This window comes from Pavona decussata, unplaced genomic scaffold (assembly GCF_977016875.1).
Source record: "Pavona decussata unplaced genomic scaffold, jaPavDecu1.1 SCAFFOLD_213, whole genome shotgun sequence".
NCBI classification, from domain to species: Eukaryota; Metazoa; Cnidaria; class Anthozoa; order Scleractinia; family Agariciidae; genus Pavona; species Pavona decussata.
In genome coordinates, this window is record NW_028145618.1 from 1,170,809 (window position 1) to 1,195,470 (window position 24,662).

General features: G+C 38.7%; 1 long non-coding RNA gene across 1 annotated transcript; it reads right to left on the reverse strand.

Annotated features, from left to right (window-relative positions):
• Window positions 1-391: 391 nt before the first annotated feature.
• LOC146460479 (uncharacterized) lies at window positions 392-24,496 on the reverse strand. Its single transcript, XR_014857623.1, has 6 exons — window positions 24,383-24,496; window positions 23,378-23,438; window positions 9,298-12,112; window positions 4,262-9,245; window positions 1,022-4,209; window positions 392-464 (listed from the first exon to the last, which is right to left on the reverse strand). It is a non-coding gene; the product is annotated as an uncharacterized LOC146460479 (long non-coding RNA).
• Window positions 24,497-24,662: the final 166 nt, after the last annotated feature.

Below are 24,662 nucleotides of genomic sequence, written 5' to 3' on the forward strand. Positions count from 1 at the left end.
TTGACAAACATAATAACTTTCACATGTGGGATATTTAAAATATTTACTTGAGACATTTTTGGCTGCTGAGGCCTCAAAAACAGCCAAAAGTGTCAACAAATTTCTTTGATGTAGTTAGCAAATACCCATAACGTTGTCATCTGTCTCAACATGCACTAAATCCAGCTCTTCATTAGTTGATTGAGGTTCAGCTCAAGCTGTGAGAGCACAGTTGTATCCAGGAGTGGCAGTTGGCTGCAAGGGTGTAGATGATGCAGTCCCAATTTGGTATGATGTTTTCTCTTTCCAATCATCATTTATGTTTTGGTTGCCCTTCCAAATACATCAAAAGACAAGCTTGAATTTAGGAAAAATATTACTGTGTTTGGTGATACAAGTGACCTTTTCCTTACCACATGCTTTTCACTGACTGGTTATCATTTGTGAAAGAGCATCTGACAACTGTTCCTGGTTGCTGTTAGTTACTGTGGAAAAAGTACAAAAATTTTAGTTCTATACCAGCTATAACACAATAAGCTGTCTTCAGGAGTTGAAGGAAGGGCAAAACTAATGTTATGTACCAGTATTCACCACTTCCTCTCTAAAGCTTTTAAGTCTTTCATGAGGCCTTGAACATCTTTGCATTATTTCAAGGACTTTTTAAGTTTTATTTTAACAAGGGACAACTAACAGGAGTCCGGCTACAAAAATCAGGTATCCTTTACACACAGCACAAGAATGAAATTCTGCATAGAGGGAAAATTTGTATAGTTATTCAATGTCCAGAATCATGCTTGCTTCTAAACTCTAGAACAGGGGGAAATTTGAAGAAAAAAATAACACTTGACAAGTCATTAAGGTATTTACTGTGGAAGTTGAAGGACGTTTACATTCATCTTAGTCTCATGATATATAAATTCCTTTGTGCAAGCAACAAAAGAAAGGTAAATTTCCACACCTCTTCAATACAGCATCCTACAGAAATGTCTATTTTGCAGTAATGTTATGACAGCTACATCCCAGTGAGTCAAAGGTCACTTACATGCATAAGGCATTTTCTTTCTTTCTGGATGATCCCCTTTTGGACTTTTTCTTTGGATGTCAGCCTTCTTCAGTTTTTACTAGTTGAGAGACAAACCTTAAAAGCACTTATGAGTGAACACAAACCAAAACACTTGGCAACGTTGAAATTAAAGAAACTAAACATATTACACTGACAATACAAAAAAGAGATGAACTCCTTCGTGGGGGTCTCTATCGTATCATTTTAATTTTAATCACTGTGACAGATTGCTTTTAAAACCAGTCTAACAAAGCAATGTAAACTTCTTGTCTTAAATTTTAAATTTATTCAGTGGAATTCATAATAATAAAACTGTTCCTTTCTGTATTCTCACTGCCAAGACGTTTCCCAGTTAATTATTACTTTCCTAAAACGACCATGCACTTGCCAACTATTTTGTTCTTGTTTTACTTCAAACTGGAAAATGTTTCACCACAGATTTCATCAGCTATATCCATGTTTTAGTGTGAATGTTACAAAGAAAAGTTCAATATCTCTTTCTTTCAAAATTCTCATTCAAAACCAGTCTAACAAAGCAATCTACACTTAAGTAAAAGGCTCGTTGTTCCTGTAGAAAGCGAATTCATTCAGTTCTCACAGGCGAATTTCCAGACTAAACACTGCATACTGAAAAAGTGAAAAACCAACGCTTTATTGCCTGAGAAAAGTGATGTTTAAAAATAAAATCAAAGCACCTAAACCAAGAGTTGGGAGGAATGGCCCACAGCACTAGAACTCTCGTTGCGAACTATGGACTTGCCAAAGCGGGAATAGATGCGCAATGAGAACCATTGTCTCTTCATTAACATCACAAGCCACAGACAGTAAAAGGCTCTCTGGTCCTGCAAACAGTGGTCAGGCATTTGTCATGCTATACAATGCTCATTGAAGGTACAACTCTGAGGAGGCGCGGTGGTGTAGTAGTAAGTGCGTCAGACTTTCACTTGGAGTGTCGGTGGTTCATGGCCAGGTTGGTCTCTTCATTGCTCTGTTGTTTCCTAAGACAAGAAACTTTGCTCCACATTGTCTCTCTTCACCCAGGTGTATAAATGGGTACTGGGGATATACCGCTGGTTGTAACCCTGAGATGGCCTAGCATCCCGTCCAGGGGGGAATAGCAATACTCCTACTTGCAGCATTGAAAAAAATCTCCATGTCTCATTCTCAATGTCATATCAAACGTTTAATACTTCACACTTTTATAGAATCAACTCTGCATGCTGAATGAGTGCAAAATGCTCCACTGCCTGAAGAAAGGGGTGTTCTATAAGAATAATTGTCCAAACCCAGGATTGGGAAGAATGGCCTACAGCATTTACATTTCTTGTAGTCAGCTGTAGACACGCCAAGGTGGAAAAGGACAAAAATGAGAAATGTTAATTATTTTCAACATCCTAAACCGCAGGCAGTATAAGGCTCTCTGTTCCTGTATAAAGGGCATTCAGTCAGTTCTCTCAGGCCAATTTCTGCATTAAACATGTCATACTAAATAGGTGAAAAAGTTTTCCTGCCTGAGGAAAGGGATGTTAAAAAAAGGACCTAAACCCAGAGTTGGGTAGAATGGCCCACAGCAATTACAACTCTTGTTGTGATGTATGGACTCGTCCAAAGCGGGAATAGATGCACAATGAGAAATATTCTCTATTCTTTAGCATCCCAATCTGCAGCCAGTGAAAAGGCTCTGACTCTTTCCCTGTATACATGGTATTTATGAAATTCTCACAGGCCAATTTCCACATTAAACACTGCATACTGAATAAGTGGCAATGTTTTACTTCCTGAGGAAAGGGATGTTTAAAAAGAAAAGGACCTAAACCCAGGGTTGGGTAGAATGGCCCACAGCAATTACAACTCTTGTTGTGATGTATGGACTCCGCCAAAGCGGGAATAGATTCTCTATTCTTTAACATCAAAAACCACAGACAGTGAAAGGCCCTCTGGTCCTGCAAACAGCGGTCAGACATTTGGTTTGCTTTATGAATACCATTTAAGGAACAACTCTTACAAAAAAAAAACACTCACATGTTGAAGGCAAATTTATTTATTGTATTTGTGGTTTCCCTCTGGAGGTCTTCATTATATATCTCAAATTTCTGCCAACTGCACAATATTCTGTTTTTTCTATGTTCTGGGAACTGGTCTCCTGATTTTTTTAGCTTGAGAAAAGCCTATGGTGCACTTATGAGAGGAGGCATGTAAACAAATGACAATCCTGAAAACTGAACTAACTGTATTTGTAATGCATAATTACTTAGTTGTTCCAATGCCTTGTTTGCAAGGCAGTTGTTGGCATTATCAAGGTGAAAGATGTAATTGACACTGATTTTTAATTTGATAACTGAATCTATATTGCCCCTGTTCAAAATGCATACATCACTGTATCTTTTATCCCATGCATAAACAATGCAATTCTCCTGACTCATCACTTTTGTATTTCATATAACCTCTGAAAATTTGGCAGTTTTGCATGGTTGCCAATCAACGAAAAGGCGTCCTGTTTTTCTTCCAAGAACCTCCATATTCATGAGTTAAAACTATTAACCCCTATACAGGATCTATCATTTTAATTTTAATCGCTGGGACAGATTTAGTTCAAAAACCAGTCTAAGAAAGCAGCCTATTCTTTTTTTTCTTTGTTCAGTGAAATTCATAATAATCAAACTATTGCTTCCTGCATTCTCACTGCCAGGATGTTGTCAGTTAATTGTAATTTTTCTAAAATGACCATGCACTTGCCAACTATTTTTTGGTTGTTTTGCTTGAAACTGGAAAATGTTTTGCCACAAATGTCATCATCTATTGAAAAAATCTACATGTTTTACCCTCAATGTTATATAAAAAGTGCAATATCTCATTATTTTATAGAATAAACACTGCATGCTTATTGAGTGCAAATTGCTTCATCGTCTGAGGAAAGAGAGGTGTTAAAAGAATAATTATCCAAACCCAGGATTGGGAAGAACGGCCTACAGCAATCTTTATAGTCAACTGTAGACACAACCAAAGAGGAAAAGGACAAAAATGAAACATTGTTCCCTATTCTTCAACATCCCAATCTGCAGCCAGTAAAAGGCTCGTTGTTCCTGTAGAAAGGGAATTCATTCAGTTCTCACAGGCGAATTTCCAGACTAAACACTGCATACTGAAAAAGTAAAAAACCAAGCAGGCTTTATTGCCTGAGAAAAGTGATGTTTAAAAATAAAATCAAAGCACCTAAACCAAGAGTTGGGAAGAATGGCCCACAGCACTAGAACTTTTGTTGTGAACTATGGACTCGCCAAAGCGGGAATAGATGCGCATTGAGAACCATTGTCTCTTCATTAACATCACAAGCCACAGACAGTAAAAGGCTCTCTGGTCCTGCAAACAGTGGTCAGGCATTTGTCATGCTATACAATGCTCATTGAAGGTACAACTCTGAGGAGGTGCGGTGGTGTAGTAGTAAGTGCGTCAGACTTTCACTTGGAGTGTCGGTGGTTCATGGCCAGGTTGGTCTCTTCATTGCTCTGTTGTTTCTTAAGACAAGAAACTTTGCTCCACATTGTCTCTCTTCACCCAGGTGTATAAATGGGTACTGGGGATATACCGCTGGTTGTAACCCTGAGATGGCCTAGCATCCCGTCCAGGGGGGAATAGCAATACTCCTACTTGCAGCATTGAAAAAAATCTCCATGTCTCATTCTCAATGTCATATCAAACGTTTAATACTTCACACTTTTATAGAATCAACTCTGCATGCTGAATGAGTGCAAAATGCTCCACTGCCTGAAGAAAGGGGTGTTTTATAAGAATAATTGTCCAAACCCAGGATTGGGAAGAATGGCCTACAGCATTTACATTTCTTGTAGTCAGCTGTAGACACGCCAAGGTGGAAAAGGACAAAAATGAGAAATGTTAATTATTTTCAACATCCTAAACCGCAGGCAGTATAAGGCTCTCTGTTCCTGTATAAAGGGCATTCAGTCAGTTCTCTCAGGCCAATTTCTGCATTAAACATGTCATACTAAATAGGTGAAAAAGTTTTCCTGCCTGAGGAAAGGGGTGTTAAAAAAAGGACCTAAACCCAGAGTTGGGTAGAATGGCCCACAGCAATTACAACTCTTGTTGTGATGTATGGACTCGTCCAAAGCGGGAATAGATGCACAATGAGAAATATTCTCTATTCTTTAGCATCCCAATCTGCAGCCAGTGAAAAGGCTCTGACTCTTTCCCTGTATACATGGTATTTATGAAATTCTCACAGGCCAATTTCCACATTAAACACTGCATACTGAATAAGTGGCAATGTTTTACTTCCTGAGGAAAGGGATGTTTAAAAAGAAAAGGACCTAAACCCAGGGTTGGGTAGAATGGCCCACAGCAATTACAACTCTTGTTGTGATGTATGGACTCCGCCAAAGCGGGAATAGATTCTCTATTCTTTAACATCAAAAACCACAGACAGTGAAAGGCCCTCTGGTCCTGCAAACAGCGGTCAGACATTTGGTTTGCTTTATGAATACCATTTAAGGAACAACTCTTACAAAAAAAAAACACTCACATGTTGAAGGCAAATTTATTTATTGTATTTGTGGTTTCCCTCTGGAGGTCTTCATTATATATCTCAAATTTCTGCCAACTGCACAATCTTCTGTTTTTTCTATGTTCTGGGAACTGGTCTCCTGATTTTTCTAGCTTGAGAAAAGCCTATGGTGCACTTATGAGAGGAGGCATGTAAACAAATGACAATCCTGAAAACTGAACTAACTGTATTTGTAATGCATAATTACTTAGTTGTTCCAATGCCTTGTTTGCAAGGCAGTTGTTGGCATTATCAAGGTGAAAGATGTAATTGACACTGATTTTTAATTTGATAACTGAATCTATATTGCCCCTGTTCAAAATGCATACATCACTGTATCTTTTATCCCATGCATAAACAATGCAATTCTCCTGACTCATCACTTTTGTATTTCATATAACCTCTGAAAATTTGGCAGTTTTGCATGGTTGCCAATCAACGAAAAGGCGTCCTGTTTTTCTTCCAAGAACCTCCATATTCATGAGTTAAAACTATTAACCCCTATACAGGATCTATCATTTTAATTTTAATCGCTGGGACAGATTTAGTTCAAAAACCAGTCTAAGAAAGCAGCCTATTCTTTTTTTTCTTTGTTCAGTGAAATTCATAATAATCAAACTATTGCTTCCTGCATTCTCACTGCCAGGATGTTGTCAGTTAATTGTAATTTTTCTAAAATGACCATGCACTTGCCAACTATTTTTTGGTTGTTTTGCTTGAAACTGGAAAATGTTTTGCCACAAATGTCATCATCTATTGAAAAAATCTACATGTTTTACCCTCAATGTTATATAAAAAGTGCAATATCTCATTATTTTATAGAATAAACACTGCATGCTTATTGAGTGCAAATTGCTTCATCGTCTGAGGAAAGAGATGTGTTAAAAGAATAATTATCCAAACCCAGGATTGGGAAGAACGGCCTACAGCAATCTTTATAGTCAACTGTAGACACAACCAAAGAGGAAAAGGACAAAAATGAAACATTGTTCCCTATTCTTCAACATCCCAATCTGCAGCCAGTAAAAGGCTCGTTGTTCCTGTAGAAAGGGAATTCATTCAGTTCTCACAGGCGAATTTCCAGACTAAACACTGCATACTGAAAAAGTAAAAAACCAAGCAGGCTTTATTGCCTGAGAAAAGTGATGTTTAAAAATAAAATCAAAGCACCTAAACCCAGAGTTGGGAAGAATGGCCCACAGCACTAGAACTTTTGTTGTGAACTATGGACTCGCCAAAGCGGGAATAGATGTGCATTGAGAACCATTGTCTCTTCATTAACATCACAAGCCACAGACAGTAAAAGGCTCTCTGGTCCTGCAAACAGTGGTCAGGCATTTGTCATGCTATACAATGCTCATTGAAGGTACAACTCTGAGGAGGTGCGGTGGTGTAGTAGTAAGTGCGTCAGACTTTCACTTGGAGTGTCGGTGGTTCATGGCCAGGTTGGTCTCTTCATTGCTCTGTTGTTTCTTAAGACAAGAAACTTTGCTCCACATTGTCTCTCTTCACCCAGGTGTATAAATGGGTACTGGGGATATACCGCTGGTTGTAACCCTGAGATGGCCTAGCATCCCGTCCAGGGGGGAATAGCAATACTCCTACTTGCAGCATTGAAAAAAATCTCCATGTCTCATTCTCAATGTCATATCAAACGTTTAATACTTCACACTTTTATAGAATCAACTCTGCATGCTGAATGAGTGCAAAATGCTCCACTGCCTGAAGAAAGGGGTGTTTTATAAGAATAATTGTCCAAACCCAGGATTGGGAAGAATGGCCTACAGCATTTACATTTCTTGTAGTCAGCTGTAGACACGCCAAGGTGGAAAAGGACAAAAATGAGAAATGTTAATTATTTTCAACATCCTAAACCGCAGGCAGTATAAGGCTCTCTGTTCCTGTATAAAGGGCATTCAGTCAGTTCTCTCAGGCCAATTTCTGCATTAAACATGTCATACTAAATAGGTGAAAAAGTTTTCCTGCCTGAGGAAAGGGGTGTTAAAAAAAGGACCTAAACCCAGAGTTGGGTAGAATGGCCCACAGCAATTACAACTCTTGTTGTGATGTATGGACTCGTCCAAAGCGGGAATAGATGCACAATGAGAAATATTCTCTATTCTTTAGCATCCCAATCTGCAGCCAGTGAAAAGGCTCTGACTCTTTCCCTGTATACATGGTATTTATGAAATTCTCACAGGCCAATTTCCACATTAAACACTGCATACTGAATAAGTGGCAATGTTTTACTTCCTGAGGAAAGGGATGTTTAAAAAGAAAAGGACCTAAACCCAGGGTTGGGTAGAATGGCCCACAGCAATTACAACTCTTGTTGTGATGTATGGACTCCGCCAAAGCGGGAATAGATTCTCTATTCTTTAACATCAAAAACCACAGACAGTGAAAGGCCCTCTGGTCCTGCAAACAGCGGTCAGACATTTGGTTTGCTTTATGAATACCATTTAAGGAACAACTCTTACAAAAAAAAAACACTCACATGTTGAAGGCAAATTTATTTATTGTATTTGTGGTTTCCCTCTGGAGGTCTTCATTATATATCTCAAATTTCTGCCAACTGCACAATCTTCTGTTTTTTCTATGTTCTGGGAACTGGTCTCCTGATTTTTCTAGCTTGAGAAAAGCCTATGGTGCACTTATGAGAGGAGGCATGTAAACAAATGACAATCCTGAAAACTGAACTAACTGTATTTGTAATGCATAATTACTTAGTTGTTCCAATGCCTTGTTTGCAAGGCAGTTGTTGGCATTATCAAGGTGAAAGATGTAATTGACACTGATTTTTAATTTGATAACTGAATCTATATTGCCCCTGTTCAAAATGCATACATCACTGTATCTTTTATCCCATGCATAAACAATGCAATTCTCCTGACTCATCACTTTTGTATTTCATATAACCTCTGAAAATTTGGCAGTTTTGCATGGTTGCCAATCAACGAAAAGGCGTCCTGTTTTTCTTCCAAGAACCTCCATATTCATGAGTTAAAACTATTAACCCCTATACAGGATCTATCATTTTAATTTTAATCGCTGGGACAGATTTAGTTCAAAAACCAGTCTAAGAAAGCAGCCTATTCTTTTTTTTCTTTGTTCAGTGAAATTCATAATAATCAAACTATTGCTTCCTGCATTCTCACTGCCAGGATGTTGTCAGTTAATTGTAATTTTTCTAAAATGACCATGCACTTGCCAACTATTTTTTGGTTGTTTTGCTTGAAACTGGAAAATGTTTTGCCACAAATGTCATCATCTATTGAAAAAATCTACATGTTTTACCCTCAATGTTATATAAAAAGTGCAATATCTCATTATTTTATAGAATAAACACTGCATGCTTATTGAGTGCAAATTGCTTCATCGTCTGAGGAAAGAGATGTGTTAAAAGAATAATTATCCAAACCCAGGATTGGGAAGAACGGCCTACAGCAATCTTTATAGTCAACTGTAGACACAACCAAAGAGGAAAAGGACAAAAATGAAACATTGTTCCCTATTCTTCAACATCCCAATCTGCAGCCAGTAAAAGGCTCGTTGTTCCTGTAGAAAGGGAATTCATTCAGTTCTCACAGGCGAATTTCCAGACTAAACACTGCATACTGAAAAAGTAAAAAACCAAGCAGGCTTTATTGCCTGAGAAAAGTGATGTTTAAAAATAAAATCAAAGCACCTAAACCCAGAGTTGGGAAGAATGGCCCACAGCACTAGAACTTTTGTTGTGAACTATGGACTCGCCAAAGCGGGAATAGATGCGCATTGAGAACCATTGTCTCTTCATTAACATCACAAGCCACAGACAGTAAAAGGCTCTCTGGTCCTGCAAACAGTGGTCAGGCATTTGTCATGCTATACAATGCTCATTGAAGGTACAACTCTGAGGAGGTGCGGTGGTGTAGTAGTAAGTGCGTCAGACTTTCACTTGGAGTGTCTGTGGTTCATGGCCAGGTTGGTCTCTTCATTGCTCTGTTGTTTCTTAAGACAAGAAACTTTGCTCCACATTGTCTCTCTTCACCCAGGTGTATAAATGGGTACTGGGGATATACCGCTGGTTGTAACCCTGAGATGGCCTAGCATCCCGTCCAGGGGGGAATAGCAATACTCCTACTTGCAGCATTGAAAAAAATCTCCATGTCTCATTCTCAATGTCATATCAAACGTTTAATACTTCACACTTTTATAGAATCAACTCTGCATGCTGAATGAGTGCAAAATGCTCCACTGCCTGAAGAAAGGGGTGTTTTATAAGAATAATTGTCCAAACCCAGGATTGGGAAGAATGGCCTACAGCATTTACATTTCTTGTAGTCAGCTGTAGACACGCCAAGGTGGAAAAGGACAAAAATGAGAAATGTTAATTATTTTCAACATCCTAAACCGCAGGCAGTATAAGGCTCTCTGTTCCTGTATAAAGGGCATTCAGTCAGTTCTCTCAGGCCAATTTCTGCATTAAACATGTCATACTAAATAGGTGAAAAAGTTTTCCTGCCTGAGGAAAGGGATGTTAAAAAAAGGACCTAAACCCAGAGTTGGGTAGAATGGCCCACAGCAATTACAACTCTTGTTGTGATGTATGGACTTGTCCAAAGCGGGAATAGATGCACAATGAGAAATATTCTCTATTCTTTAGCATCCCAATCTGCAGCCAGTGAAAAGGCTCTGACTCTTTCCCTGTATACATGGTATTTATGAAATTCTCACAGGCCAATTTCCACATTAAACACTGCATACTGAATAAGTGGCAATGTTTTACTTCCTGAGGAAAGGGATGTTTAAAAAGAAAAGGACCTAAACCCAGGGTTGGGTAGAATGGCCCACAGCAATTACAACTCTTGTTGTGATGTATGGACTCCGCCAAAGCGGGAATAGATTCTCTATTCTTTAACATCAAAAACCACAGACAGTGAAAGGCCCTCTGGTCCTGCAAACAGCGGTCAGACATTTGGTTTGCTTTATGAATACCATTTAAGGAACAACTCTTACAAAAAAAAAACACTCACATGTTGAAGGCAAATTTATTTATTGTATTTGTGGTTTCCCTCTGGAGGTCTTCATTGTATATCTCAAATTTCTGCCAACTGCACAATCTTCTGTTTTTTCTATGTTCTGGGAACTGGTCTCCTGATTTTTCTAGCTTGAGAAAAGCCTATGGTGCACTTATGAGAGGAGGCATGTAAACAAATGACAATCCTGAAAACTGAACTAACTGTATTTGTAATGCATAATTACTTAGTTGTTCCAATGCCTTGTTTAAAAGGCAGTTGTTGGCATTATCAAGGTGAAAGATGTAATTGACACTGATTTTTAATTTGATAACTGAATCTATATTGCCCCTGTTCAAAATGCATACATCACTGTATCTTTTATCCCATGCATAAACAATGCAATTCTCCTGACTCATCACTTTTGTATTTCATATAACCTCTGAAAATTTGGCAGTTTTGCATGGTTGCCAATCAACGAAAAGGCGTCCTGTTTTTCTTCCAAGAACCTCCATATTCATGAGTTAAAACTATTAACCCCTATACAGGATCTATCATTTTAATTTTAATCGCTGGGACAGATTTAGTTCAAAAACCAGTCTAAGAAAGCAGCCTATTCTTTTTTTTCTTTGTTCAGTGAAATTCATAATAATCAAACTATTGCTTCCTGCATTCTCACTGCCAGGATGTTGGCAGTTAATTGTAATTTTTCTAAAATGACCATGCACTTGCCAACTATTTTTTGGTTGTTTTGCTTGAAACTGGAAAATGTTTTGCCACAAATGTCATCATCTATTGAAAAAATCTACATGTTTTACCCTCAATGTTATATAAAAAGTGCAATATCTCATTATTTTATAGAATAAACACTGCATGCTTATTGAGTGCAAATTGCTTCATCGTCTGAGGAAAGAGATGTGTTAAAAGAATAATTATCCAAACCCAGGATTGGGAAGAACGGCCTACAGCAATCTTTATAGTCAACTGTAGACACAACCAAAGAGGAAAAGGACAAAAATGAAACATTGTTCCCTATTCTTCAACATCCCAATCTGCAGCCAGTAAAAGGCTCGTTGTTCCTGTAGAAAGGGAATTCATTCAGTTCTCACAGGCGAATTTCCAGACTAAACGCTGCATACTGAAAAAGTAAAAAACCAAGCAGGCTTTATTGCCTGAGAAAAGTGATGTTTAAAAATAAAATCAAAGCACCTAAACCCAGAGTTGGGAAGAATGGCCCACAGCACTAGAACTTTTGTTGTGAACTATGGACTCGCCAAAGCGGGAATAGATGCGCAATGAGAACCATTGTCTCTTCATTAACATCACAAGCCACAGACAGTAAAAGGCTCTCTGGTCCTGCAAACAGTGGTCAGGCATTTGTCATGCTATACAATGCTCATTGAAGGTACAACTCTGTGGAGGCGCGGTGGTCTAGTGGTAAGCGCGTCAGACTTTCACTTGGAGGGTTGGTGGTTCATGGCCAGGTTGGTCTCTTCATTGCTCTGTTGTTTCCTAAGACAAGAAACTTTGCCAACATTGTCTCTCTTCACCCAGGTGTATAAATGGGTACTGGCGATATACTGCTGGTTGTAACCCTGCAATGGCCTAGCATCCCGTCCAGGGGGGAATAGCAATACTCCTACTTGCAGCATTGAAAAAAATCTCCATGTCTCATTCTTAAAGTCATATCAAAAGTTTAATACTTCACACTTTTATAGAATCAACTCTGCATGCTGAATGAGTGCAAAATGCTCCACTGCCTGAAGAAAGGGGTGTTTTATAAGAATAATTGTCCAAATCCAGGATTGGGAAGAATGGCCTACAACATTTACATTTCTTTCAGTCAGCTGTAGCCACGCCAAGGCGGGAAAGGAGAAAAATGAGAAATGCTCCCTATTTTTCAACATCCCAAACTGCAGCCAGTATAAGTCTCTCTGTTCCTGTATAAAGGGAATCTATTCAGCTCTCACAGGCCAATTTCTACATTTAACATTAAAGTAAAGCCATCAGAGCAAAATTTGGAGAAAAGAGCCTGCATACTTCATAATTACATCCACAACAGCTTCGCTAGCTTTTGCGTTAGGAAATTTGAAGCTTTTCCTGCTCTGCTTCTACCTTAGATTGATTGTGCTCCACTTTGACAATGTCGTTTTTGAGGGACACATTACACATCATGCCAGTAAGGGTTGCCACATGGAAATGTTGACAGGTGTTCATATTAATTACATTCACAGCTGATTTCTTGTTGATATGATGATTTTATTGTGGGCCTATTAAAACTCTAGGAATGCAATAATTGATGCAGATTTTTATTGCAAATGCTGATGCCCTCTGTAAATGGAAGGGCTGGCGAGGCAACAGATGACAGACAGGAAAGTGAGTTCATGTAAACTCTTGCAGATGCTCAAAAATTGTGGACTGACATGAAACCTAATGCTGAGGATTTAACACCATAGGTGTGGTTTGGTCTATTGCCAGTAGCTAGAAACAGTGTACAGAACATCACAGGTTTGATTCTCATCAGAAACCTAGATGTTTGTGGCTACTGCCTTTGATGTAAATAGACACTATATCACCATGTGTGACAGTAAGTTGGGTGGTCAATTTTCTGATTGTATTCAGAACTGTTGAATCAGAAAACTAACAGTTAAACAAGTCGGATGTGAGCACACAGTTTTGTTATAAAATAAAACAACTTACAGATTTGTCCTAAATTGTTTTTCCCTTTGCAATAAGGATACATCTCCGTGGAACCCAGAATGGAAAGAAATCCCTGAAGAATGGCCAATCAATGAAGTAGAGGAAATGGAGATCTTAAAAGCTATGAAAATACATTTTGTGATGGGCTTTGGAAGAGTCTACATTTTGCACTAACCTTGAAATCAAACCTTGGACTTGAAAGGATTTTACAAGACCCGAAAAATCACAGCGGAATATATATTTTTGTTTTAAATGTTGATATCCTTTTTAACAGCAGTCAATATTCAGCCAAAATACTTCAACTCCTGTAATCTGCCTCACAAAGCCATCTGAGTGTGGCTTTGAACAGAGACAAAGGATCTGCAAAAATTAAACGTGTGTTTCCACACACGCAATAAAATCCCAAGCTGTTTTACTCCTTAAAACATAGATATTGATTATTTGAATAACATTTTTGGCTGGAGAAGCTTTCATTATTCTTCCGTTGTTGATTCGTGTTTACATTTAAGGACATTTCAACATTGACAATTTCTATGTTAAAGCCACTTGAAACTTGATATAAGCTTGCACAAGCAATTTTGGATAAATAATTTTACAACTGAAGTCATTCTAGATTTTCTTCATTACTTTGTTCTTTTGAGATCCCCTCATTATATTTGCTTGTGATCAGCAGTTGCCGTAACGTGACCGACATTATAGCCAAGATGAATCATAAACTTAACCTGGTTCTGACTAGGGTGGCAGAAATTGACAAGCATAAAAGAACAGCAAAAGTAGTTGGAGAAAGTAAATATTGATCTCCAAAAAAAGCTTTGTGTTTGCTCATGGGTCCATCGAAGCTTTGACTGAACGAGTTGACACTTAAGCAAAGACCAATTCTGAGCTCAGGAGAAAGGTGTGAACAACTTGACAGAAAGTGTGAACTTTAACAAGGAACAAGCAATTTAATTAGAAAGCCACAGTTGGAGAAACAGTTTAATATTTCATGGTATTCCAGAAGAAAGAAATGAATCTAGTTCCAAGACTGAATCACTGCTTTACTCCTTTCTAGAAGACAACCTGAAGTAGAAGACGGCATTGACAGAATCTCGATAGAACGTGCACGTGGTTTTGGTAAACATAACACAAATGGCAAGGAGCTACATCCAGTCATAGCAAAGTTTAGTTTCTACAAGAATACAAACTCACATTATCTAGTGCCCATACTCTCGCTGGAACAGACTTTCAGTTTGGATTTTAAGTCTTTCTTCTACGAGCTGTTACTACAGGTTTTCCAAACATTCACCAAATTTGCAAAGTGGTAATTTCCAACCCCATGTGCAGCAACGAAACTTACAGGGCAAAACAAAAACCAAAAAAAATGTACTTTAAAATTACTGATTATTGAATAAAACACACTAGTAGCAAAGCAAAAATTTTCCAAAAAAAAAAAACCTTGAAAGTAAAAATGTGATCCTTACATCACATGGCTGAATTTGATCTGCTCGCCAGAGCACGTGTTTTTTTTTTACGCAATAGTGTGCAGGCGTCAAGTTTCAGCAACGAAAATAGAAAGGAAAACAGACAAAAAGCTTTCCTAAATAAAAATTTTATTCAGGTTAGTCTTTGTTCAAGCCAGAGAAAAAAATGCATTTAGTTCTTAATGAAAGACGAGATACATGCAAGTGATTTGAAAGGACTACAAGTCTATTTCGAAGCAAATTATCTACGTGTGCAGAGCATGTTTTTTGAAAATTTGGTGAGAAGAATTAGTCAATTAGACTAGCACTAATTCACAATCAAATCTGTAATTTTCGGATAGTTCAATTCCCAGAAGAACTTGAGAATTACACAGAAAGTCCGTGAGTTAAGATGTCTGCTCGCCAGTCGGATTGGTAAAACTGCAATTTGTCCTCAAAGCATAATTTTTCCCGTTATTTCTCGGTTTTGGAACGTGGAAAATGTTGAGTACTGCTTTGTAGTTCTTCTTTCGATTTACCATTTTAAAAAGGTATGTTTCGTTTGGAAAACATGAAAATCGGCAACTAAAAATGTAGGGGTCTGACCCGTGCGGCAACAAAACTGAAATTTGAGATCACCCTGACTACACAAAAACCAATTTTGTCTTAAATACAAGCAAGTCACAAAAGTTACGTAACACCTTCCCAGTCGGTCTGGTGCACGCTGATATTCTTGCTCGCCCTGCTCTTCTGCTGCTGATGTGGCCTTCCTAAACAGTCACAACAGCCAACAGTCCCATAAAATGACATTCTCACGTTGTTTTACTGGCTGGCATTTAAAATGGTATATTCCTGGATATGTCCATTGGAACGGGTCACCACAGAGCACCATCGGGCTACAAAATTCAGAGACAAATCTTCAAATTGTTCATTGGTAATACCCACAAGAAGAACATATGTTCACCCAGCTATATCAATAAGGCCAGTAAGGCAACTCCAGATCTATAAAACCTGCTTCAGTTGGGGTGACCCCCACCCCCCTCCTCCCGTGCTGCCTGAAGGAATGAGTGGTCTTGGGGTGCCAAGGAAAGCCACAGTATACCATGTCCTACCTTGCTTCCCTACCCCACCCTACAGACCCCAGGTTTCAAAGTGCCAAAGTCTCTGACAAATCTCTCCTGACTTGGATCAATCCTAACTGGAGTCCTGGTACAGTCCCTGAAATGGGAAATCAATTTGTGCCATGTGCATACAGAAAGCAAGGATTAGAATTAGTGCATGAACATGAACATAAGTAAGAAGTTAGGATGAGCATTTCAAAAAGAGAAGGCCTAGGCATGTTTAAGTTGGCTTTAGCAATAGCAAAAGAACAAGGTTATAGAAAGGTTTAGTATTATGGTGAAGGTTAGAACACAAATTAATCACCTCAGGAGCAGACTCATATCCAGTGGCTATATATGTGTTTTGTGGGATGAGAAGATTAGACAAGAGGATAGATTGAGGTGTGTGGGGTGTCATGGGAAGAGGCGCCTCAATTCATCGTCGTTAAGTTAGTCGTAAGTTATTGTAAGTACTGTAACGTGTGCGGTTAAAAAAAATACAAAAAAAGGAAAAAGACTGGGTATGAGTCTGCTTCAGGAGCTGTACAATTACTTAGAATGATATCAATATTGAATTTCTACATTGGATCAGAGAAATATTTACTATTGCTCTGCTTTTTCAGTGAAAGCTTGGTTTAGAAAGGGGAGAAGAAGTGATGTGTTCCCTTTGTTGGCCTTCATTTTTGTATACAGTGGCCCTCAACCATTGCACTTGAAGCAATGAAATGACTCTGTACCACTTTACGATCTCTAGTAGACTTTACGAACATTGTGCAGATTGCTTGTTACACAGGACAGAACAGAAGGATTCTGTGAGGTTCCGGTTACTACTCAGTGTCTGTGTGACCTGCTCCAGGGGTGGTACTGCCACTGAATAAAAAGAACAGTAAGTTCTTTCTGTGAAATGTGATGATGAACTGTTCCACGACCAATGAATCCTCTTGTCCAGCAGAGCTCGGGACAATCTTCCAGATCTTGATGCACTGCAGAAGGTGAGTAGTAAGCTAAACAATGACTGAGTCAGAACTCCAGCAGTTCCAGACTGTGATGCTCAACATTAACATTAGTAACCATCCCCAGAGTGGCTAGACATTCACAACAGCACCTACTCGATCCTGTCACAGTCATCAGCAGCCTTTCCTGAGGGGAGAGAAGAAACTTCTAAAGGACTCCCGGAAAGGAGAACACTGAACTTTGAAACCGTTCCGGTCCAATCCATTTTGAAGTAAAGGATGGGGTTGTGGTTAGTCAGGACTACAATTAGGAAGTTAGCGTTAGAAGTTATGGTCAATGTTATGCCTATTGCTAGGTTATTGGGTACCCATGGTTAGATTATCTAATCTAAAGGTTAATGGTCCTAACTGTTATCCTAACTAACTACACTCCCACCCCCAACTGCAGAATTTAGAGAACTAGAACGGTTACAAAGTTCAGTGTTTTCCTTTCAGGATGTCCTCAAGAAGCCTCTTCTCTCCTCTCAGGAGAGGCTGCTGGTGACTATGACGGGATCAAGCAAGTGCTGTTGTGAACGCCTCTCTACAGCACTGGGAATGGTAACTGACGCAAAATGTTCAGCATCAAAGTCTTGAACTGCTAAAATTGTGACTTGGTCATTGCTCAGCTGACTGCTCGCCTCCTGCAGTGCATCAAGATGTGGAAGATTGACCAGAGCTTTGCTGGCCAGGAGAATTCATGGGTAATGGAACAGCTCATCGTCACGAGCCATAGAAGGAACTGACTGTTCCTTTCATCAGGTAGCAGCACGACTCCTGGAACAGATGACAAAGTTACTACGCAGTACCCAGATCCTCACAGAATCTTTCTGTCCAATCCTGTGTAACAAGCAATCTGTCCAGTGTTTGTGAAGTCTCCCAGAGATTGTTCAGTGGTGCAGAGTCGTTTCGTTGCTACAAGTGTAACGGATGATGGCATGTCCTGTCAACCGTCCAGTACTGTAAGGGTGAGGAAAGGAATACTAGACCCACTAGACTAAGGATAAGAGAATGCAGGCAAGAGGAAATATTTTTTGCCTCTTTTCAATGAAAGAAATGTCAACAGTGATACCATCCCTTGTGACCCTTAGCCAGAACTGAGCCAAGCCAAAGAGAGGTTGGTCGGAGACTTCGGTGCTTCAAGACCCAAGGTCTGTGGGGAAGAGAAGAGATGTGAGGTAGGGCGTGGCACATTGCAGTTTCCCATGACAACCCAGGATCGCTCATTCTTCCAGGAGGCACGCCCAACCCCCACCCCTCCCCACCCAACTGAAGCAGGTTTCATAGATAATGGATTTGCCTTTGTAAGCCATTCATGCATTTGTTGCCATATTCTCAGAGAAGTGGACCCAGGCTACTCGTGGAGTAATTGGTGGTTTTTCAGCACATTTCTGTAAGAGTGGAGGGAGGAGATAAACGGCTGGTGGCATAAAATACTTCAGGTTCCAGACAAATATTCTGCAACATTCAATTGGAGTTGGTTTGCCATGACAGTTGAAAGGGTTAAGTTTTCCCTAAAAAGGACAATATTTGCGCCTTTAATTTGCAATCCATAAGGCTATAATTCATATCTTAAAGCATAAGCATCTTTGGCAGAATGAACCCTATAACAAGTTCCCTTTCACAATCAAGTGTAGGTTTCCCTCTGTCATTTGGACTTCAGTCTAGAGTTTCCTGGGTTTTTTCTTGTTGTTTCTTCCCCTTCCCCCTATACAGAAGCCAATAACAAATGCATTATACAATAGCTGAGTGAACAAATGCTCTTCATTCCTCCAACCTCCACATGGAAATCACCAATGAGCATCATGATGTTCATATCAGGTACAATTATGCAAGATGTGTGATGGTGCCTGGAAATGCATTTCTTTCATTACCATTAACACACAGGGTTGCCAGTAAGGGTCACAACTATTTACACTTATCATAGCTGAATGCTCATTATAGAACCTTGATGTTGCAGGTGATAGTGTCTGTATATGTTTGAATTTACCAGCCAGGCAACCCATTTTTTTAGAAGTTTGATGTTCAATCCAACATGCAGCTCCAAACTTCACGAGAGTCCTGAAAGGCAATCAGCTGGCCTGACAGTTCTTCACCTCTTACTTTTCAAAATGATATGCACTCAGAAAAATGAACCAGTGCCACAAGTATAACCTTAACCTAGTAGCAGCAAGAATAAATGAAAACTTAACCAAGCTTAAAATTTGCAATCATTCTTTGTTCACCAGCATCTTGCACTTTAACTTTTAACACTACTGATCCTAGTTGCATGCAGGATGTGTGTAATCTATACATACATGATTTTTATTTCTCTATGCTAGCCAAAAGAACCCATGCTGATTCTCAAATGGGATATAATAAATAATATTAATAATTGGACTAATTATGTTTAAATTATTTCCATTGACTGATTGGGAACAAATGGCCTGATACGTTTTATGACCAGTGCTTGCTGTATTATACTTTTCAAGGTTGCAGCCTTAGAAAACTGAAAGTTAAGAGCCCAAGCCACATTGCTGGGAACCAGAATTAACTTTAGGACTTTAGTCTTTATAAAAGACTCATTAAGAGTCCAAGGCATCGCTTTGTGATAAACGTGATGTAGTTCAATTGGAAATGTCACGCAAAGAGTGAATAAATAAAATAAAGCATAACATCACTAAGCATGTCATGTTTTTATGGCTACTGCCTTTTAGGAAGATAAGTAGCTACTATGTTACCGTGTTGTGCAAAAGTCAGTAAATCAAAAGCTTTCGGAATTGCAGAATTTACGAGAAGTTGGGTCGAGTTCACCACGACAGGTTGACGAGATCTCAGTCAGCTTTACTTATACGGAAGATCATTGCATTCAATTCACAATGGCTGTAGTGTCTTTTATGCGTGGCAATTTGTGGTTCTTGGAAGGAAAACACAGGTTTTCAATACAGGTTTTCAAGTAAATCAAAAGAACAACTTCTAAGGAACACTCGGCTGCTTAAAAAGAGGAAATCAGTGATTTCATAGTGAAGAAATTCCTGTGCAATCGTAAACAAGATCTGCAAATCATCACGTGAGCTGTAGACATTCTCAGAAATTTTTGCGTTCTCCTGGGAATCCACTCTACAAAATACTACAGGTTTGAACGTGAATTTCACTTGCTTTCTGTTAAATTGATTGATTTGTCATATTTGAAATAGCTTTGGCGAAATTGTGGAAAAACGTACTCAGTTTAAAACAGTTGAGAAATTGTGCTTTAGTGACTCGCAGTTTGCTTAGATCGGTCGGCTTCATTCCAGGCGAAAATTGAATGAATTTGCTTTTCAAGCGTGAACACAGGTCTGTCTGAATAAGTTTTTCAATTAAGGAAGCTTATTGTCCATTTATCTTGATTCATGGAATTTCTTCATCATGCGATAGCCAAACCATATCTATTACTGTCCCCTGTGTATTTAAGTGTAAACAAACCGAAATCCCTTAACACAACCAAATTAACCTGCACAATTTTGGCATTGACTGGAGCTGTTCTTTCACCCCTCCAAATTTTATACAACATTGCTTTTTTACTACAATATTCAACAAAAATAAAGCAGTAGCCACATGCAGTCATAGACTGCCTTTCCTGTAACCATGAAGTGCATCTCAGATAATGATGAAATTTGATGGAAAAGGGGATCCGGCGAACACCTTTCCACCCAAATTCCCTTATTTCCTCGGCTTTTTGTGACAGATGTTTTAGCTTTTTTACTAGTAACACGATATGGGTGCATGATTGCATCAAAACACACACCTGTGAAATCCAACACGATCATTTTTGCTAAAAATAAATTAACTTGAGGACATATCAATTCAATTACGTTTATTTCCACTAGAACACCATTTTCCTTTGGTAGACTAGGCAGTATTCGACACTAACGCTTGCCCGATTGCCCGGGGCAAGTAAAATGATTCAATGGGCAAGTAAAACTACGGTAAAAGTTGCCCGATCGGGCAAGCAGATGTTTTGCTCCTGTCCACAGTGTGTCCAGCAGGAAATAAAGCGAATTGAAAACTCTTTGCTGTCAATTTATTTATTGTGTTAATATGGGTATTTTCATACCCGTTAGCCGTAGATTGAAAAAAGATACATATTAGTTTGAACAAGATACAACGAAACGAGCACGAAACACTGTGCACAAAATCGTGGCCGCCATGTTTTTTTAACCCGCAAAGAATGTTGGTAGATTCACCGTACCCAGGCTCCACGCGGCCAAATTTACGCTTCGTATTTTCCCGGGATTTTCACAGCGATCAAGTTGTTGAAATGAGTCTATTTCAGTTTGGGTTTTCAAGGAAAAAGCGAAAGAACGATGAAAGGGAAGAAGAGAGGGGAAAAGGAAGAGAAGTTGACGAAGTTGAAGAGGTTAGAAATGCTGAGGAAAAAAACCCAGAGGAAATATCTACCGAGAAACCCGAAAGTAAGGACGAAGGCAAGCGAGTGAGGAAGTACCAAACCACGTGGGAGACGGACTTTCCGTGGCTGGGTTTTGAGGCTGACAAAAACAAAATGTCCTGCAAAGTTTGGAGATGGACAATAAACGGCGAGCGAAGCGAGCCGGCGATTTTTTGGGCAACCAAAAAAAATACGCTAGGCAACAAAAAATATAGACCTGGTTGCCCAAAGGGCAATTTAGCAGGAAAGTTAGTGTCGAATACTGCTAGGTACATTGACCTTCATTGTTTTCTCAAACACATCACAGTCATCATCAAACACAATTACAACAGATTTTGCTGATGATGCACAATTACGAACATTGCACATGTAAACATGCCAAACTACATGATTATATGTAAAAAACTAGCATTAATAAGAGGTACAAAACTGGAGCAACTGCTTTCCATTTTGATTTGTTGACAATATGTCAATTTGTCCATTCGGTATCATTGAATATCTTTCTTTTTCTTTAACTTTACACACCAACATGTTTGTATATCTTTTAGCGTGGGTCTACCGCGAATGGCATGTGGAAGAAGCATACATGACAACATTTCTTGTCACTTTAACTCAGTCACACCTTCTAAGCAAAATGGCAATGCAATATTGACTCGCTTGAGTGTCAACAACCATCATTTTGTCACCAATGAGAAGCCTCTTCAAACCACAAGGTAAACAAACAAATGGTGTCTTGATTGTTGTCACTTTAGAAATCGCACTTCAATTACAATTTGTCTCACAAATTCAACTTACTTCAACACTTGTATTTTAGGTATCCGTCACCGCAATATAACTAGCTTAAATTCATGAAAACAAGCAATGGCTTCCTGTTCATTCCATATTTGACTGCACAGAAATAAAAATTAGGCAATATGTATGTCTTCTGCCAAAACGTTTTCCACACAGATCAAAGTACGGGATATATAATTGTAATTGCTTTAAATGGTGTTAACTGTGCAATATAAGCTTGTACGGGTAAAATGAAAGCAATTGCCATAAATAGGTGTTACATTGAAAGAGACAGTTCCAAATCATTCATCAAGGATTGCAAGCCTGAAAATGTAAAATCTGTACTGAAACACCAGAAAGGGTTGAATGCTTAATACTTAATGAAAGGAAATGTCAAAGCAAGAATGTACTGGTCAACACTGCATTTGTAATTAATACAATAATAATATTTTTGAACCTTCTCAAGTTAGAGACCCACATGGATTGTTCTTTTGACTTCCTATTAAGCAAAACTTGTGATGCCTAGTCTGGCTCTCTTAAGAGATTTGATATTAAAGTCTCTCTTTTTCTGGGAAAACAAATTGAGAAGCAAACTGTGTCTGCAGCAGTGGCTCCTGTGAGATTCTTGAGTTTTCCCAAATTAACCGAAATGCACATAAAGAAAGAAAAATGTTACGCTTCTCAAATTAAGTTCTTTTTACATTTGAATCATTAGACAAACATTTTCTGATATAAAAAGTACAAGGCTACATGCATTTATCAAGTATTGACAAGAAATAACCTTGAAAATCAAAATTGCCAAAATTCCATTCCAAATACAGATACGAATTAGCAAAGGGAGAATAAATGACAAAGAGATGCCCAGTAGGAACATTTCTTGTATTTGCTTAATTTAGAAGCAAAAACTTTCAAACTCACAATAAAATCTTCTTATCAAGTCCTCTTTTTCAGTGGTTGGGTATTCTTGAGTGTTATTTCTTTCCATTTCGAACTCTGAAAAGATGTATGTTACATAGGCGAAAAACATTTCTTGAAATTTTTTTACCAGTTTGGCAAGGTGCCATTTTCTATGTTTCAACAATCCCATCCCATAAGACTCACAAACGTTTGCACAGAAGACAGATTCTGATTTACAGCTCAAAAGGACAAAAAGGTACAAAATTTTTGTGCTTTTCTCGCTAAACATGTGCATGGTGCCACTAATTTGGGGGATTAAGGAGCATAATAATTCTTCCTGTACTACATCCCATATTGAGCACCTGTAGCATTTTCCAGTGACAGCCCTTATTACATGGGAAGTATGCAATACTTCTTTAAAATAATTATTTCTATAAAAAAATTATACTTGCTTAGTATTCCTGACTCACTAAAGGCGTCCGGTCTGCCACTGAAGAAACAGAATAGAACAGAAAATGGTGGCAGCTTTCACTGAAAAAAACCAAAAAACAAAACAGGATTAATGCTGATGATGATGATGATTATTATTATTATTACTATACATGTAGTATATCTGTTCAAGGAGTCTCAAAATAAAATGTCTAACCCCCTAGAATTTCCATACCTATATGTATTTTATTTTGTTATCCTTACAAATATTGAAGCACAGCCTTATGTTAATTTGCAAAATTATGTCTGCATTTTCCTAACACAGTTTCTGCTCCTCAATATGTTTCTGCAAAATTTGCTGTTGCTGTTGAAACGACGTAAAAAATGTTGGTTTTTATTTTTGTAATAAGCCACACTCGCACTTATTTCAATGGAAAACAGAGGTAATTGACTTAATTTTAGCTGAAACAAATGGCCCCTTTAAGAGCCACCAGTTGATATGAAAGAAATGATCAACAAATGCGCATTATCTTTTTACACTCAAATAAAATAGAAATAAACGTGTATGTTACAGAGTGGGGCTGGGTTCTACAAAAATTCAAAATGGCGCCCTTGAAGTTCGATCTTGCATAATTGTAATTAAGCGAGTTTTCGATAAATTAAACTTTAAACTGTTATTCTATTAACAAGTACACTTAGAAGTTTAATTAACGTTCTGTTTCCGAAGAAAATATATTATCTAGAATACCTTCAAACCGCGACGTTAAGTTCGAATACACTCAGTGAAGGTGGTGACGCATTTCAGTATATCAACTTGTTCCGTCAACTAAACATCGAGCCCGGGACATCGAGCATGACATTTTTTCTTTACATTTTCTTAGAGTAAGGATGTTTTCTTGACTCTTTCTAAGTGGAACCAACTGACTATATTCTGGAACGATCGAACTTTTTTGTGCAACGCTCCCCTGACTTGGCACGATCGGACCCCATCTGACCGTAAACTGAGCACACAAGTATTTGAAAATAACCAGACTTAATATACGTACCTGTGTGTGTCCAAGAAGTGTTTCAAACCAACAAACAGATGGTAAAAGCCAGCGAACAACACAACTCCAACTGAACATCAACCGCCAACATCACATTAGTTCGATTAGTTCCCGCGTTTTTTCAGCCAAGCTGCCGAGCCTGCTGGTCTGACCAATCTTGTCCCCAGCGCCCGCGCGCCTAGTACAACAAAGGCTTGGTCGCATAACCATTCCGCTCCTCGACTCCATAACGCCTCCTCGGCGAGATTTTCGATCGAAAAAAACGTTGAATGTCGTCAGT